The sequence below is a fragment of the Pan paniscus genome, chromosome 2 (genome assembly GCF_029289425.2).
Source record: "Pan paniscus chromosome 2, NHGRI_mPanPan1-v2.0_pri, whole genome shotgun sequence".
In the NCBI taxonomy this organism is placed as follows: domain Eukaryota; kingdom Metazoa; phylum Chordata; class Mammalia; order Primates; family Hominidae; genus Pan; species Pan paniscus.
This window is the reverse complement of record NC_085926.1, coordinates 106,282,819-106,295,326: the sequence shown is the minus strand read 5'-3', so window position 1 is coordinate 106,295,326 and position 12,508 is coordinate 106,282,819. Positions and strand designations below refer to the sequence as shown.

Below are 12,508 nucleotides of genomic sequence, written 5' to 3'. Positions count from 1 at the left end.
GGGAGGTACAGGTTACAACAGATTTGTGAATTCAGCCAAGCACAGTGGTGGCAAGGCCTACCTGCTACAAAGATGACACATTTAAGACAATACTCATATGCATGGGCAAAAAACTGAAGAACTGTATTTGTGACTAATTGTATTAGAGGTTATTTTAGTTTCTGTTTGTGGAACGTTTAAAGCATTCCATCAAAGGGTTTTAACATAGTTTTTTTTGTTTTTTGCACCCATGCTGTTTATTTCTAAATGTAATAGTCTGATCATGACACTGAATAAATGTCTTTCTAAAAAATAAATGAGACTAATGACAATAATAAGATTTTAAATATATGAATTTTAAACATAAATAAAACACACTGACATTCATATTTTAAATACAGATTAAAGACAAAATCAAAGTACCTAATAATGGCTTAAGACTTTAGAAGGGGCTAAAAAAAAAGTGAGATGTCTGAAAGGAATATAGAATCTTTTCATTGCCCATGAAAAGTATAAAATACCAATTAATGTAAGGTTTTAAGAACCAATGAAGTATATCATAATTTGGTGGTTCACAAGTAAAAGAACTATAGAATGCATAACTTCTAAAGAGGTAGGGGGAGAAACAGAATTACAAATTTGCAGCAAGGCCCAGAAAGAAGGAAAATTTTAGAGCATATAAAAGCCCTAGAATAGATGAGATGAATAGAAAGCACGGAGTAAGTCAGACACAAAATAACTCCTACTGTATGATTTGAATTACCTGACATTCTGAAAACAGGCAAAACTTAACTGTACTGTTTAAGGATGCACACCTAGGTATAACACTAAAGAAAAGCAAGGACAGGATTACCATAGAAGCTAGAAGCTAGAAAGTGTTTTCCTTTGACAGAGACAGAGAAGGTAGTGACTTGGAGGGGACATGAAGGAGCCTTGTGAAAGCCTAGGAGTGCTTGATTGCCTGGCAAACCAGGTGGTTATCTTGTGGGCTTTTGTTTTGTGTTGATTCATTTAGCTATGTTTTGTGCACTTCTCTGTATTTATTCTATTTTCACAAAAATATTAAAAGTATAAGGAAGATCTAAATGTGCTGATATAGTCAAATCTTCAGAAATGTACAGTTAATAAAATAAGGCATGGAACAGCAAAAATGCTCTTGTTACATGAAAAAAGCTTACATATTCATATATATGCTTGTATTCACATAAATAATTTCTCAAAACGTATGTAATAATAAATTTAATCTAGTCCACTGCCTCTGAGAGGGGAGACTAGGACTCTGGTATTTATGAGAAGAAGGGGCTAATTTTTATCTGTATGCTTTTACTGTGAAAATAACCTTTGAATTACATTTAATAATAAATAGATTCACCAACCTGTGAATTAACTATTAAGACAAAGTAGGGTTACCATTTGATGAAATCATTGTTTTCTAACAAAGGAGTGCATTTTGAAATCTTAAGTCTGGCATTTTTAACCAAAAATTGTAAATCACTGCTAAATTTGTTCAAAAGATGGGTTGAATTTTCACAAGCAATAAGAAAAGAAAAGCGGCTTTTATTTTAAATGGATACCTATGAAGTGATTATCTTTCAATTTCCCTTACATAAGTGGAGTGGAGATAGGTATAGATAATTCATTTTCATTTCAGTTCCCTTCTAGAACATTGTGATGTTTTCCATCTGCATTACAATGGAGCACTACTAAAGAATGGAAGCAAATTTAGGGTAAACCAAATGGCTAAATGTGAGAATCTGCCACAAATCATGAAATTGTCCTTTAGGCTTTTAGTTATATGAACAAGTAGTTTAGACCAGAATCCAATAATATGAATAATCTCAGTTGTCAAAGCAATTAGAACATAGTATGGATTTCAGGGAAATCCATTTACTAAATAAATGAGAAAAGCACCCATTGTTGACAAGGTGTGAAGAAATGAGCCCACTCAGGATTTCTGGGTAAAGACAGCAGCTTAAATACTTGTTTATAATTTTGTTTCTTATCTCCTTAACTCAATAAAAATTTAGGGAAGGGATTTTTCTTTTCAAATTTTAAAAATATTTATGGGTACACAGTAGGTATATATATTTATGGGGTACATGAGAAGTTTTGATACAGGCATGCATGTGAAATAAGCACATCATGGAGAATAGGGGTATCCATCCCCTCAAGCAATTATCCTTTGAGTTAAAAACAATCCAATTATACTCTTTCAGTTACTTAAAATTGTACAATTAAGTTATTGACTATAGCCGCCCTGTTGTGTTATCAAATAGTGGGTCTTATTCATTCTTTCTATTCCATTAACCATCCCCACCTCACTGCCCCCCAACCACAGACCCCCCCACTATGGGAAGGATTGTTTTTGTTTTTTAAGAAATGGATAAAGCAGAAAAAGAGGTGAGGTCAAAACAAACAAACAAACAAACAAACAAAAAAGTCAGCAAAAATTTGGAAACTAGAGAAAAATGGGCAAGTAGTAACTGACTTAGTAGACCCAAGAAAATGAATCTGTAGTTAATTGGAAAATGTGAAAGTCCACCAACTTGTACCATATAGTACTCAAAAGACATAGGAACTGCTTTGGAACTGGTAATGGAAAAAAAAAAGAAAAAGACTAAGATAAGAAAACCTCATAGGAAAGCTATTTCTTACAGCCATCCAATGCAGGTGGGATGAACCCCTCCCAATTAATAGGTGAGACGTCCTGACTGATGACGCCATGTACACACCAAGAGGTGAGAACACATTGTATTACATCATGGAACTTTCTAAACATAGTGGGACAACACCCAGGCTAGTCTGGAATGAGCTTGAGAACATTTCGAAAGCAAGAATGAGAATAAGTAGACTTGGTTTTTATCATAGGTAGGGGGTTGGATGAGGGAAAATCCACTCCCCCACATAGGTTGAACTTTCTGCTGTGTCCAGGGGGCAGCACCAGCTTTCTTACCAACTTGCTCAAATATGGGGCAGAAGAGGAAGGAGGAGGTGGGCATGAAAGCTCTCAGCAGTCAAAGATAAAAATGGAGTCAGACTCTATTAAACGATTTAAGAAGTTAAACCCCCTAGATTCTCTCCTGCACTCCACTTTACTGAACAATTGCCCCTTTCTTTGGAGAAATCCATGGAGAAACAAAGCATAATAATGTCTGAATTGATGGTCCAGGCACAGATTAGAGTTAAGGTAGAGGTTAAGACTAATTTATCAAACAGATATCTAATGCTGAACACAGAGACCCAGCCTGTATCACCCTCCAGTGACTTCCACCTGAGAGGCATGGCCCACAGTCCGAGCTCTTAGAGCCTCCAATAAGCTTCCCTCGTTCTTAATGTTAAGCAGACATTGAGGGATTACCAGATAACCTGAGGAAAGCTGTCACAGAAGACAGAAATAAATGAAACCAACCTCCCTTACAAAAAGACATCCTGGAGTAAATAAAAATATGCAAGCAAGCGAGGGTGAAAATCAACAAAAACAAATGAAATAAAACTATAACTAACATCTTCAGAGAGATAAGAAAAAGTTACATTCATAAAAAAGGAACAGAATGGCATAAGAAATTAACAGAAAAGACATCTTGGAATTGAGAACATAAGAGCAGAAGTCATTAACAGGGTTAGAAAATAAAGTAGAGACTGTCTCCTAGACAGTAAATAGACACAGAGGCAGAAAATAAGCAAAAAAGATTTTTAAAATCAGGTGACAACTCTAAAAAATCTAGAGAAAAAGAGAAAACAGGAAACAGGGTAGAAAACAAAAGTATTTAAGAAAATTTTCCAGAATAATAAATGAATTGCTATTACTGAAAAAAAGCTTACTGAATAAAAGTGGTGGATGAAAGCATTCACACAAAGATACTCCATTTTGAAATTTCAGAAAACAAGGGAAAAAGAAGAGTCCATCAACTTCCAGGAGAAAAAAGCTAATAGAAAGGGCCAGGAATCATAGTGGCTTCAGACTTTGCAACAGCATGACTTGCCAGCAAAAAGAAAACGCAACCACATCCAGAATTCTAAAGAAAAATTACTTGTAACTTGCAAGTATGGTCAAACTCCCAAACGGGAGGGCAGAATGACATTTTCAGACATGCACTATCTCAAAAACAAAATAAATGTATTACCCATCCTCTCTTTTCAAGAAGCTATGGGAAAATGTGCTCCACCAAAATAAGAGTATAAACCAATAAAGACGACGACGTGATACAGAAAATTAGTTCAAAATAGAAGAGGAGTCAAGGGATTCCTAGGAGGATGGTGAACAGACATTCCAAAATGCTAGCTGGAATCTGGACCAGACTGGAGAGGAGTGAGTCTAAATGGACATGCCTCTGCCTGTTAGAACCATGATCCCCACTGCTTTGGCACAGTCTTTTTTTTTTTTTTTTTTTTTTTTTAAACACCTGGAGAAATGTTCTGGTGAGACTGGCCCGGATACGAATCTAGTGATCTTGACAATTTGCTAATAAATTCCTTATTCTTTCTTCCAGGTCCTGCTGCCTAAATCAACTGTGGACATTTATTCATTCTGCCAAAGTGTTCTGTTATCACTGACTTCTGCGAGCTGGAACAAGCTTAGCAGCAAGAAACCCAGGGTAATTCATGCCACTCCCACTGATCACGTGGTTAGTACCTGCTTTGCATTACAGTCCTTGCAAATGTATGGACTATGGTGAGCTTCATGGTCTCTCCCTCTGAATATACCAGAAAGCCTCCTTATAAAGTCCCAGGATGCAGAAGACTGCAAGTTCATCTTGTCCTAGACAACTTTACCTAACAGTGGTGACCATACCCTCCTCACACAACTAGCTTTGTATTTGCCGCCCACATTTAAAAAATCTATATAATATTTAGGACTACAAATAGTTATATATACACACACACTCTATCATTTAACTATGAAAACTATGAAGAAAACCAAGGGAATGCATAACCCTAAATTCTAGATGATTTACCTGTGAAGAGGGGAGGCATGAAGAAGTATGATGAGAATCAGCAAATGCAGGAGGATTCTATTAGGTTGGTGCAAAAGTAATCGTGGTCTTTGCCATTAAAAGTCATGACAAAAACCGCAATTGCTTTTGCACCAACTTAATAAATTCTATTTCATAACCTTGGTGGAGGATTCAAGGGTTAGGTTTTTTTCTGTTGTTCTTTGGACTGTACATTTTACACATAATTTCACATGCAGAAAATAAAAGGAAAAGAAATAAGCCTACTCATATAGAAATGGTTCAAGTGTAAATTGGAACAAACTTCCTGGCTGACTTCTTGGCAACAAATATCAAAAACCTTAAAATTGGCCATGCTTTTTAAGCCAATAATTCTTCTAGGAAATAGTCTATGAAAAGTTGGACACTGCAAAGTATACAGATTTGCTAAATCAGAAACAGTGAAAACTTAGGAGCCCAAAATAACCTATCTTGCAGAATTTATTAAAATAAGTGGGATATTCATGCAATTGACCATTATGCAGTCATGACATGCTGTTGTTTACTGTCATGGGTAAAGTTGACATTATACTGAAATTTACTTCAAATATGCATAGGCTATGTGATATGTACATGCATGCACGGGGTGAATCTGCTCCACAGGGATGGTTAGTTGATATCTGAAGAATCCTATTCAGAGCAAGCACTCCACAAATCTGTGCTTTAGAAGCAGCTATTGCAAGTGCTTCAATGAGAACTAACTCCATCAGTATCGGGTTTGCTAACTAGCAAAAGAGATACTCAAAATATTTTATTGTTGGAAAAATGTACAAGCACATCTGCTCTTGCATTAATAGGAGTATGATAGAAACCGCAAGAGCAGTTAGCACTAGAATATTTTAGTGTCTGCCTCTAGTAAACTTGTCATGAAAGGAACTTCAAGTACCTAAAAGAAACGAGCTTGGCACATCACCAAGTTTTGCAAGAACAGGTTTTGTGACTCTTTATGGTCACTTGCTAAATGTGTGTGTGTGTATTATTTTGGGTTCTTCAGAGAAGCAGATGCCAAGACAGAATTATTGCAGAAGATTTATTGGTAGAATATTCAAGAAAGACAAGGAGAAGGAGCTGAAGAAGGCAAGAAGAAGCTTAAGACCATAATAAAGTTCTAACACTTGAAAAGAGTCAAGGAAGGAAGGAAGATCAAGTGGGAAGAGTCTCAGATTAGAGTGGGGTTCCAAGAAAGCTTCAGCTTGACCAATGGAGAAGTTGTATGCCAAAGTCATATGGCTCTATTTTCCTTCTTTAAGTCAAGTACATGATGTGGTGTGAGAAAAAAAAAAAAAGTATTTTACTAGCTATCACTATGGTTTCTTTTAGGGTCTTTGCCTCTTTCCCACCCAGGCCCTCATATTCTGAACTATCTCATCAAGGCATGTTCCTAAGGTACCATAAATAAGAAATAAACAGGAATTTCGGATGTGGGAAGGAGAGAAGAGAGAAGGAACAGAGAAAGAGCATAGGAACGAGGTAGTCAGTGGCCAAAGAACTTAGAGCTGCCTTGTGAGTGATATTGTATGTGTTTGGGGAGAATGGAGCTATTTGCGAAGTGGAGAAAAGGAAATAGCTACAAAATGAAAGAAATGAGATGTCATAACCAATGTTGACAAAGAGACAAAGATAAATATGAATCTCTGGGGAATTCCAGGAATCTTGGAGAATGCACTTCCATATGGTGTAGGATGGAAGTAAAGCCGATCTAAAGTAGGTTGTAAGAAGCAGGATCAACACAACTTACAGCTTAAAGACAGACACAGGCAAAATATATGTGGGTAGGAAAATATTTGACAGCATGAGTAAAATGTTAGTATTGTTTCTTTACATGATAGAGTTGTGATTTTTTTTTCTTCTCCATTTTCTAATTTTTCCTCAATGAACATGAATTAGTATAATACGAAGAAAAAGACGTTGGGGGAAAAGGAAAATAATTTGGGTGATTGTTTATTTCCAGGAATTAGACTGAGCATTAGCTAAGTGCAGGCATTGTTTTCAGCATAGTTTCCAACATAACTGGTGAATTATAAGAGAACTCCATAGAGAAGGTCAGTTTACCCTGTAACCCATGGATGGATGCACTTTGCAACTAATGCATCCTGGTAGACATATTTAGGAGACCATGTTTGTCAAAGTGGAATTTTTAGTTAGGATTTTATCCATGGCCATTGATGATGACTGGCTATACCCTCCATGAAAAGTTATTGTCTAGAACCATTCTATTCTGCTTTATAGTGAGGTCTGAAGAAAAATATTGCTCCATAAGGACCAAATTCAAAATTGGCTATAGTCAAAGCTAATACTGAATTTTTTTTTTTTTTTTTGAGATGGAGTCTCACTCTGTCACCCAGGCTGGAGTGCAGTGGCATGATCTCAGCTCACTGCAACCTCAGCCTCCTTGGTTCAAGTGATTCTCCTGCCTCAGCCTCCTGAGTAGCTGGGATTACAGGCATGTGCCACCACGCCTGACTAATTTTTTATTTTTAGTACAGACAGGGTTTCTGCATGTTGGTGAGGCTGGTCTCGAATTCCCGACCTCAGGTGATCTGCCTGCCTCAGCCTCCCAAGGTGCTGGGATTATAGGTGTGAGCCACCATGCCCGACAATATTTTCTTTAATAAGTAATCTCCCAGGCTGGGCGCGATGGCTCACGCCTGTAATTCCAGCACTTTGGGAGGCTGAGGCGGGCGGATCACAAGGTCAGGAGTTCAAGGCCAGCCTGACCAACATGGTGAAACCTTGTCTCTACTAAAAATACAAAAATTAGCCAGCTGTGGTGGTGAGTGCCTGTGATCCCAGCTACTTGGGAGGCTGAGGCAGAAGAATCGCTTGAACCTAGGAGGCAGAGGTTGCAGTGAGCCAAGAACGTGCCACTGCACTCCAGCCTGGGCAACAGAGTGAGACTCCATCTCAAAAAAAAAAAAAAAGAAGTAATCTCCCTACTATCCTAGGCTACCTCACCCTCTTACAGATTTGATTAATCAGGATTCTATTAGTAAACTTACATCCTGCCTATGTAAAATAATAAAGTACCAACCTCAAGGGCTGGGACATCTAGATGTTCCCTTCTTCCCTCACTGCTGCTCACTCCTCCACTTGCCTGCTTAATTTCTAAAGCCTACATAGCCATCTTTAATCAGCAACAGCTGGGACTTTAGACCACCCTACTAGAGGATAGTGAAGAATGTGTCTATACTTTTAAAAAATCCTGGTTAGGAATGTCACAGAGATCCTAGTTGCACACCGTATATCCACTTCTACAGATTCGTTAAACTCTACCCTTGGATTAAGCTGGATCACAGGAAGAATATGTGCTGTCACTGGCCACAGTGTCTTTCTATAAAGACAAAAGGCTCCCCTTCTTCCAGGTAGACCCTGCCTCCTACCACAGTACATGATTTGGTGAGAGGAACCAGGACTGGATTGCAATTTCTATTTACCCCATGAGCCTAGTACACTGTTCAATCTGGATAACTGTCCACAACAGCCATGATTTTTGTGCTTAGAAGACATTAACTTAGTCCCATGAAGAAATCCTGTCACTAAGTCATGCTTCACCTCTAAACTTTTTCTATCCTCCTATCTCTCCAGCCATATTTATTGAGGGTCTTAGTGGACCAATGTTCACAGCTTTTTGGATTTCATGGACCAGTTAAATTCCTAAAGAAAATGGTTTTCGTGAACTGACATAGGGTTGCCAAATTTTATTTGGAAAAAAAATAGGGCCTAAAGCGTGCGATTTAGTAAGCATAGTAATTTCAAAATAAAAGCCAATATTTCTGGAGAAATAAAAGCTGTTTACCTAAATCCACATTTTTTCTTTGATAAAGTAAAGCTTAATCAGTGCATTGGGATGTGGTTGACCTAGCTGTAACTGTCTCCCTTTCCAGCATCCTCTGGGCCCTTCTCTTCCAAGGTACACCAGTTGTCTGCAGGTTCTCCAGCCTACCCCATCACTTCTCTTGGTCTCTGAACCTGGGTGATGCCTTTTAATCTTTCAGGTCTTAGACTGGGGAGTCAAGGAAGGATTCTAAGCCAGAGACATTTAAGCAAATTTAGGAACTCTTACTTTTCCATAAATGATACAAAAGCTAAGCATAATTAGTTATATATCAATAGATTTAATATTTATCATGCCTACTATACTGTGAGCTTCATGAGAATAGCATTCATGTCTATGTAGTTTTGCCTCTGGCACCTGACCCAGTATCTGGCCACCTTAGTACTTGTTTTTAACCAGAGGAACTTCTTCCCTTCTTTCTGAATATTAAAGATTTTATAATTTGTTTCTCACCTTGCCCTGTTTCCAAGAATCTTAGACACAGGATTATACTTTATCACAGCAACTGTGTTGACTTTTCTGGCTGGAATATTTACTCTTTCCTCTTTCATCTTTTTTTTTCATTTTTTTTTTTTTTTACTGTTTGTCATAAGCTGTTCTAAGCTGTTTCAAATTTCAGAAACATGTAGGGTGTAAATAAATAAATAAAAGCCTTATAATGCAATAGCTCACCTGTTCCTGAAATAAAATGCTGACATTTCAAATGTTCCTTATTGTAAAGGTTAGATGACTAAATATATTCCTCTTCTGCTACCTTAGATTACCCAAATAAACATCCAGCACATATAAACCACACAAATAGACCAGGCTTGTGAAGGAGGTAGCTTTAAGGGCCAGGTAGATGTTTGAAAAATCAAGATAAAACAAAACGCAAGGTATAGCATTCTAGTTTAAAAACAAACGAACAACCATAAGAAAACTACCACATATACTTCTATTTATGCTTATTATATGCCCTTTTAAAATACCAAGAGAAGCCAGCTGCCAGCTGGGGTGCTTTCCAAAAATTTTGAACAAGCATCACGACTCTATTCTCCCATGAGGCTTATATAGGTCTGCTCTTAACATTCTAAATGGATTAGAGTAGCTATCTCTAGTTTGGTAAATAATACTTAAAACTCGGCCAAACATCAATCAAGCTTCAAATTCTGATTATTTTCTAATAAAGAGGATTTAGCACAAAATATACAGAAGGCAACATATCCTAATTGGCTTAATGACGCCTTTAAGACATATATCACATGCAATGATAGGGTAGTTGCTCTGAGAAAGTATACTGACATGGATCCTGGACACACGTTTAAGCTATAAGAGACTGTAATTCCCATTCTATGGAATAGGAGCCATCTTGGTCATATCTGAGGGTTCTCTGATAGCTGAAGTTCTTGTCTCCAAAGCTGCAAGTCTCAATCAGCATGCACAGCACTTTTATGGAATATCCAGGGCTCAGCTCTGAACTCAAGGCTCTTCTAAGGGCAGAGAGGCAAGAGGATGCACCCCTGGCACACACTTGCTGAGCCCCCTTGAATTTAATTCCACAGGGTGAGAGCCTCTGATAAAATGCTTAACGTGGGTACAAAAGCACCATTTCCCACCCATCTGGGAAAATAAGGGTGTTTGTTCTTCTGAAGAGCTGAAAATAAATTTTGGCCCGGAGCTTGATATCTTGCTTAGTAGGACAGCAAACTTTCTATTCAGATAAGTAGGGGAAAAAATCCCAATTCAGAGTGGCAGGCTTCTTTGACAGTGGTGACACCTGAGCCTTGGGGTCAACCCAGTGGGTGTTTCAGCAGGAAGCAGTGAGAGCATGGGCTCTGGAGTCAGGCTTGGCTGTGACTTATAGCTCCAAAATTTACAAGTGAGATGACTTATAACATGATAATCTTTAAACTGTTTCCTTCCTTGTGAAATGGAGGTTCAAGGTGGCAGTGGATAAAAATAATGTATTTCATCCTCACATCAATCGATGAAGTAAAATGTCTGGCTCTATAATAGGTACACAAATATTCGTTCACAGCCTACCGCCCTCTCCTCACCTTCCCGTCTTCTCAGCTTTCCTTTTGACCGGGGAGGTTGCAGGTGACATGGAGAGAGGAGCCATGGTGTGGCCAGGCCCAGCCTCAAGGCATCTGGGGTCAGGAAAACCCCTCCCCATCCCTGCCAATCTTCCTCACTGCCCAACAATATTCTTATCCTATTTAAAAATTGGGAAGCAATGAATTTCAATAACTTCAAGAAAAGATTCAAAAGGGGAAGGAATCCACAAAATGGAAAAAAAGGCCAGCCTAAGGATGTAGGAGTAGGAAAAGTTGTTTTTTTTTTTTTTTTTTTTTTTAAAGAGACAGTATAGGGCCATGGATTTGCTTTGCTCCTGCTGACAAGATTAAGTGCTCACAAGAATATGGAATGCAGTGCTACAGTTGTTCCCCCAATCTCCTCCATCTCTTTCTCCTTTGACCTCTTTCTCTGTATCAAGTATTCATAGGCACAAATCTTAGTACAACAGATTGCCAGCTTGCTAGTGTTTGTGTGCACAGAGATAAAAAAAAATCAATCTGAACTCCACACAGCAGAAGTAAAGGTATATACAATTATGCGACATCACGGTGTGTACTAGAGTTAATGCTAGGAATGATGGAACTCAGAAGAGAAAGTGATACCTCCTCTGTGAATTGATCATAGTCCCCAAAGATAATTAAATAGTGCATTTTAAATTAAGAAGGACTTAGTTGGGGTCTGCAGACAAAAAGGAGGGGTCTGATGAAGTCATCATAACCCTGAAAGATGTATGCTCGGAGTTCAGTTCCTGAACATTCTTAGCTTTGATTTCCACGCTAGTAAGTTAGGACTGACTTGCCCAAGGTCACAGAGGTTAATGTCTATGTGGCAAAGAGTCAGACCTTACTCCATATCCAGTCTTTTCACTACCCCATGGATATAACTACAGGTAGGGTCCATACAGGACACCTGTTGTGCAGGACTTCAACCTACTTAGTCCACCTCTTACTCCAGCCACATTGTAGCAGTCAGTTCTGTGAAGGTTTTAACTGGCAGCTACAGGGGCAGTCAGTGGCATTTTGCCTTGGTGCTGCACCACTGCCCAAAGAGCTCTGAAGCAGAGATTGAGAGCACCACAGGAATCCTCTCAGCGCCCCCACAACACATGCACACACAACCCAGAAAGAGAGGAGGTAATATCCGTGGGGGCCCTGGAGAGGATGAATAAATGCTCCCACTCCTTGCCCTTGTTGAATGGTTCTGAAACATATTTACTAATGTTCTCCAGAAAATCCCCCAGGATTAAGCATAGTTCCCAATGGTTGGGATCCAATCAGTAACACATCTGTGTTGACCTTCCCTCATTGCTGGTTTCACTCCCCCGAATCACAATCCTGCTCGTGGGTACAAGACTACCCACACCAGCCTTTTTCCAAAATAAAGAATTGTGCATGACTCAAGCCTGAGAAAAACTGTCTTTATATAATTATCTCACAGAATATATATTTCTAGTCTTAGAACAGACTTGCATTTCTAACTACCCCACAGGTATTGATACTCTTGAAAACTCTTGGAATGCCATATTACACTGGTCAGAAGTACAGTATCGTCCTTTTGCCATGAAAACTAGCCTCTCCAGACCTTAATTTTGGCAAGGCACCACTTTTCTCCTTAATTTCAAAATGTTGAGTCCTCCCACAACTGT

At 38.6% G+C, this 12,508-nt stretch overlaps 1 protein-coding gene across 34 annotated transcripts in view; it reads right to left on the bottom strand.

Moving 5' to 3' along the window:
* HHLA2 (HHLA2 member of B7 family) overlaps window positions 1-12,508 on the bottom strand; it is a 160,680-nt gene that overhangs the window by 65,073 nt on the left and 83,099 nt on the right. The gene's annotated exons all lie outside the window — the stretch shown is intronic.